At 41.4% G+C, this 5836-nt stretch overlaps 1 long non-coding RNA gene across 1 annotated transcript in view; it reads left to right on the top strand.

The window, feature by feature from the left end:
* The window catches only part of LOC108288812, a 13804-nt gene extending 9300 nt beyond the window's left edge, over positions 1-4504 (top strand). The window contains exon 3 of the long non-coding RNA XR_001818860.2: positions 4373-4504. This is a non-coding gene — a long non-coding RNA (uncharacterized LOC108288812). The remainder of the gene's footprint in view (positions 1-4372) is intronic.
* The last annotated feature ends 1332 nt before the right edge of the window (positions 4505-5836 follow it).

A 5836-nucleotide genomic window follows, 5' to 3' on the forward strand; every position in this document is an offset into this window, starting at 1 on the left:
TTTTGAGACAGAGTCTTGCTCTGTCATCCAGGCTGGAGTGGAGTGGTACAATCTCCACCCACTGCAGCTTCTGTCTTACCTGGTTCAAGCAATTCTCTTACTTCAGCCAACCAAGTAGCTAAGATTACAGGCATGTGTCACCATGCCTGGCTAGTTTTTGCATTTTTAGTATAGATGAGGTTTCACCATGTTGGCCAGACTGGTTTTAAACTCCTGGCCTCAAGTGACCCACCCACCTCAGCTTCCCAAAGTGTTGGGATTACAGGCATGAGCCACTGCGCCAGCCTACTTTAGTCTGTATCACCTCAGTTTCTCCCCATCCACATCCATTCCAACCAAGCAGAGAAGCAATAAAGAATGATTAAAATATTGTAGCTTGTGAATATAACGCAGACAGTGTAGGATCTCATTTATGACCTGAATGTTGAAAAGTGACCTAAGACACTGCTGTCCCTGTGTCACATTTAGCTTCCTGGCTTTGTTTCTGAGTCTGGCCTGCTAGGGATCACTGATCCTGTGTGCATTTCTGATCAATCATCAATATTTCAAGGCCAAGAACTTTGGGACATAGGTGACATTTATTCCAAATCTCCAAAATCATTTCCACTCAAATACTCATTATTGTAGAGGGAAAAATTTCTTTGTTCTCTGCAAGAGGCACAAAGCACATTTGATTATACCACTTTGCCTGACACTTGATTTATTTTACCAGTAGATCTGTTTTTAAAAATAGAAAGCAAATTATTGTGCCTGAGTGACTTCAAAACTTTCCCATCATTCCAGTTTGCAACCATGTTGCTCCCATGGAGGAGAGAGAGGGGCTGAGGGTACGTGGGAGTGAAAAGGAGACAGGGAGGAGGACAGAAAGAGCCAAATAAATGACAAGGAAGGGCAAGTTGCCAGGAGCTCAATGGTTTGAAATTCTAGCCTGGATACATTCCTTATCATAGTTCCTCAACTAAATGAAAGCTTGCTTGCCTTGGAAAGAAAATCAAGAAGATTACATTCTTGAGGTAGGAAGTAAAAGGTCAGACACATTCCAAGGTAATTGGACTGGAATCTACAGAAAATGTTTTCATAAAACATTTTCCACAATCAGTCTTTTTGTAAAAACATGGTTTGGAGAGAGTGGTATAAATAAATAAAAACCACAAACATTTCAATATTGATTATTTTCCTCTTTATTGTGATTTTATTTTGAGGAGGCTGCAGAATGAAATAACTTCTTAAGAAACATCTTAAGTCAGTTCAAGACAATCTCTGGTGAGAACTAAATTATTTACGACTTTAATTTTCATAAGCTCTCTCACCATTAGTTTCATCTTCCTATATTATGTTTTTGTTGGACCAAAAAAATTCAAGTACTTTGTTTTTCTTCATACACATTTGATTTCTGAATTCTTTGTTTCTTTATGTAAGAGAATAAAATAATCCCTGAACTAAGCCATTCTGCTAAGAACTTGGAATGCCTTGTTTTGACTTCCTGTACTGAACTCTGTTTTAGTGTTCAGACTTTAATTTCCTTTGAAGAATGCTCCTCAGGCCCCAGAGCTTTTTTGAGTTTCTGATATGTCAAACTTATTTTCTCAATTGACCTTAAGGAATATCTAGGCTTATTATTAAGAATTACAGATAATCCAGGAATTTGCAAATACTATAGCTCACGTATACAGAATGAATCATACTTACTCTTTAGAACTGCATGGCTTATCACCCAAAGTGTTTTATTTTATTTTATTTTTTATTATATTTTAAGTTCTGGGGTACATGTGCAGATCATGCAGGTTTGTTACATAAGTACACATGTACCTTGGTGGTGGTTTGCTGCATTCATCGCCCCATCATTGACATTAGGTATTTCTCCTAATGCTATCCCTCCCCAATCCCCCCACCCCCTGCTATTCCTCCCCTAGCCCCACCTCCCAGGCTCCTGTGTGTGATGTTTCCCTCCCTGTGTCTGTGTGTTCTCATTGTTCAACACTCACTTATAAGTAAGAATATGCAGTGTTTGGTTTTCTGTTGTTGTGTCAGTTTGCTGAGAATGATGGTTTCCAGTTTCATCCATGTACTGCTGTATTTTCTTCTTTTCTTTCTTTCTTTCTCTGCTTTCCTTCTTTCACTCATATATATAGCAGTTACTATCAGCCACACTGATAGTAGCTGGAGACAGCAAAAGGCAAAGCAGTATGAAACTATCACTAGTAAATCTGCAGGCTTTACCAGAAAAAACAGAGTGCAGTCCATAGACATACCCAGTTACTGAAAACCAAATATCACAAGGAAGACGTTAGTGGAGATATAGTGCTGAAAATAGCCATGATTTGCAAATGGAGAATATTTCTTCCCCATCTCTCTCAACTAACCCCACTAACTTAGTAGTTAACTCCAATAACTTCCTTAAATTTGCCCATTCCCACTGACTTTGAAGAAAGAGTTTGTCTTAATTATGATCCCTCAAAAGCAGAACCTGAAAGCAGGACTTGGAGGTGGGTAGTTTATCTGGAGGCTTCCAGGATGCCAAAGGAAGGAGCTGGGAAAGTGAGTGAAGACAGGGAGCATGGACCTAGAGCAAACAAAAAGGTCGAAATCTAGTTTCAAGAGAGTGTATTCAAGCCTAAAGTTTGAGAAGGGCCACCCAGAAGCATAGATTCAAGTTGCCCAGGATACACATTTTGGTTAGCAGATTTACCAGTGAGTTTTTAAGGAAAAAGAAGAGGCAGTTCCTAAGTTGTTTACCAAGATTTACATTAAGATTGCTAAAGCAATTGATTGGCTATACCTTGTTCTTTGTATCACATATTCCAGGAATTTGAAGATTATGGGTGAGACAGTGAGTCATGAACCAAATGCCTTTAAACAGTTGCCTCCAGGCATGGGTGCCGGTGCTGGACTGAACCATGTTTCTTAGGACCTGTACATTTTGTATACCTCGCATAGCTCGGACAGCTCTAAGCTGTTTTTCTTTTTCCAGAGAAAAGCCACTTGAGGGTGCATTCATAGCTTACCTGTGTAGGCAATGGGGTTCTGTCCAGCTGGGGACATACCCAGAAACTTGGTTGTCCTGCTGAGGGACAAGGAAATTGTGGTATTTATCCACCTACTTCCTCCGTAATTGGTTGAGGGTTGCTCTTTGTGTTGAATTCCTAGCACTTCCAGACTGCCTACAAGTATGTATTGAAAGAGCCTTGCTTATAGTAGCTTTGCAGCATGTTAGCAAGAATAGGAATTGCAAAACACATCCAAAGTGGAATAAAGTTAAGAGTTTTACACTGCCAGCTATGCATGCAAGTAGCCTAACCCATCTCTCATAGCAGAGAGAGAGCCCACAGTTGGAGAGACAGGCAGGGAAGGGTATTTGAGGCAGGAAGTTATCAACATGCCCAGAAATTGTCCATGACAGCTATGGGAACTCAGAGTTGAGGCTGCAGGGATATGGGAGGGAGTGTGGCAACAGCATCTGCTGTGGTCCTTAAAATCTTTAGATTTTTCACTTGGTGGAACTTGAGCTATATTAAGATTGATGCTTCAAAGACCCCTCAGCGGTTACTTGTAGAGTCAAGCCCTACAGGGTCAGGGGGTGTCCACTATCACTGTGCTGAGGTGCAGGATACGAGAAATAGAGACAGGACTCAGAAGGACAAAGAAAGCGCAGCTGGGCTCGGGGGCCACACCACATATAGGCAGAGACAGGCGAGGCCCTGAACATCCAGATGCCTCTGAATTTATTGGGTATAGGTTGGGGGGAAGGGCAGTGAGTGAGGTCATCTTTAAGGACAGTGCTATGGTCAAGACACGTGAGTGATAAGCAAGGGATCCATCCCATTAGGTCACCTAGGCTAGGAGGTGGGCAGTGTGCAGCAAGGGGTCCATCCCCATTAGGTCACCGAGGCAAGGAGGTGGGCCGTGTGCAGTGAAGAGGGTGCAGTGTACAATATCTCTTATATATGGGCAGGCTACTTCTAAGGATATCTATAGGAGGATGCTTTGAGTCACACAGCAGCGACAGAGCTGACAGGGTCTACTGCCACCTGCTGGCAGCTTCCAATGATTTCTATAGGAGGATGCTTTGAGCCAGCACAGTAACAACAGAGCTGATAAAGTTCACAGCCACTGAGGTGGGATTATACGGGAGTGGTTTTAAGCCCCCTCGGACACTCGTGGGCTTGCTAACCTGAGGCCAGCTTTCCACAAGGACTAGATGCAAGGTACTGCAACTCCTTTTCAGGAGGAGTGACTCCTGCTCCAAGCTTGCCATACAGCAGGTATCTTTACAATACTGAATGCTGCCACCTGGGCCAGCCTGGCATGTAGAGTATGCCCTTTCAGGCAGGGTCACTACTGCCTGGGCCATAGATTCTTGTCCTGGTATAAGTGTTTTTCCCTTAAATCATGCTCTGCACCGTGTCTGCTCTAGACATTCCTCTGACTATAAGCAAGATATGCTTATATATGTATAGCTGTTTATCCCTTAATTCATGCTCTGTATTGTGTCTGCTCTAGGCATTCCTCCATGAACTAAGATATAATTATATATATATATATATATATATGAAAATAACTGAGTTGTAAGATATTCTTCAGGCATTAATTGTTCTGACTATAAAATAATACATGATTATACATAAAGGATTATATAAAGGAAATAACTGAGTAATAACACTATAAACTAAGATATTCCTCAGTCACTGGTTGTGCTGGGGATCTGCTTAGCTCTCCTTCCTTGGTGCCCAGATGCGGGGTTTCCCACGGTTACTCTTGCAGGTACTAGGTCTGTAAATGCTAGGTGAAGTGTGCATTCATATATTGCAGCAGTTGCAGAGACAACTATAAAAGCTTCCCAGTGTGAGCGGTATGGGGAGGGTCAAGTCTTTATCTCCCAGAGCTCATCACCACCCGTAGAGCAGTCTGTCAGCATCTCACTCCTTTAAGAGTTTCCTTTTCAGAGAAGGATACTACAATGGTTAGTGAAATTATTCAGTAAAACTGCTTAGAGATTCTTACAGGAATGATTCCGCCCATTAAAAACTTTTTTTTTTTTTTCTGAGACAGAATCTCACTTTGTCACTCAGGTTGGAGTGCAGTGGTGTGATCTTGGCTCACTGCAACTTCTGCCTCCAACGTTGAAGTGATTCTCCTGCCTCAGCCTCCCGAGTAACTGAGGTTATAGGCTTGTGCCACCACAACTGGCTAATTTTTGTATTTTTAGTAGAGAGGGTGTTTTACCATGTTTGCCAGGCTAGTCTTGAACTCCTGAGCTCAAGTGATCCACCTGCCGCAGCCTCCCAAAGTGCTGGGATTACAGGCGTGAGCCACTGCACCCGGCCAAAAAAACTTGAAAATAACATTTCCTTGGCAGTTTCAGAACACAGTTGCAAACTACTTATTGACATAAGCATATTAACTTCTACATAATCATATATTATATATAGTAAATACATATAAAATCAGTTAAGTAGCTTTAGCATACATTTTAGGGTGGGTAAAATAGGGTGGTCAAAGCTATCATTTGTGTCTGAATGGCAATAAGGTATTAATAGTTCACCCAACAATCCAATGATAGCAAGATAAGATATAATTCATAGGCAAAAAATATGCTTTTCCATATTTACTGCACAAGAACTGAGATAACAATTTTATTATTCTGAGGGACAAGATAAACCCAACCAAATTCCAAGATCTTTATGCATTTAGAGAATATTCTTTTTAAAGAGAATGATTTTATGTGCAGCACCCACAATCAGGCACTTACAAGTAAATAATTATTTTTCAACTCTGTGCTGTCTTCTGTATACTCTATGCACAGGCAGAAATTAATTCAGCAGCTAGTCAAGACCAC

The sequence above is a fragment of the Cebus imitator genome, unplaced genomic scaffold (genome assembly GCF_001604975.1).
Source record: "Cebus imitator isolate Cc_AM_T3 unplaced genomic scaffold, Cebus_imitator-1.0 Scaffold385, whole genome shotgun sequence".
In the NCBI taxonomy this organism is placed as follows: domain Eukaryota; kingdom Metazoa; phylum Chordata; class Mammalia; order Primates; family Cebidae; genus Cebus; species Cebus imitator.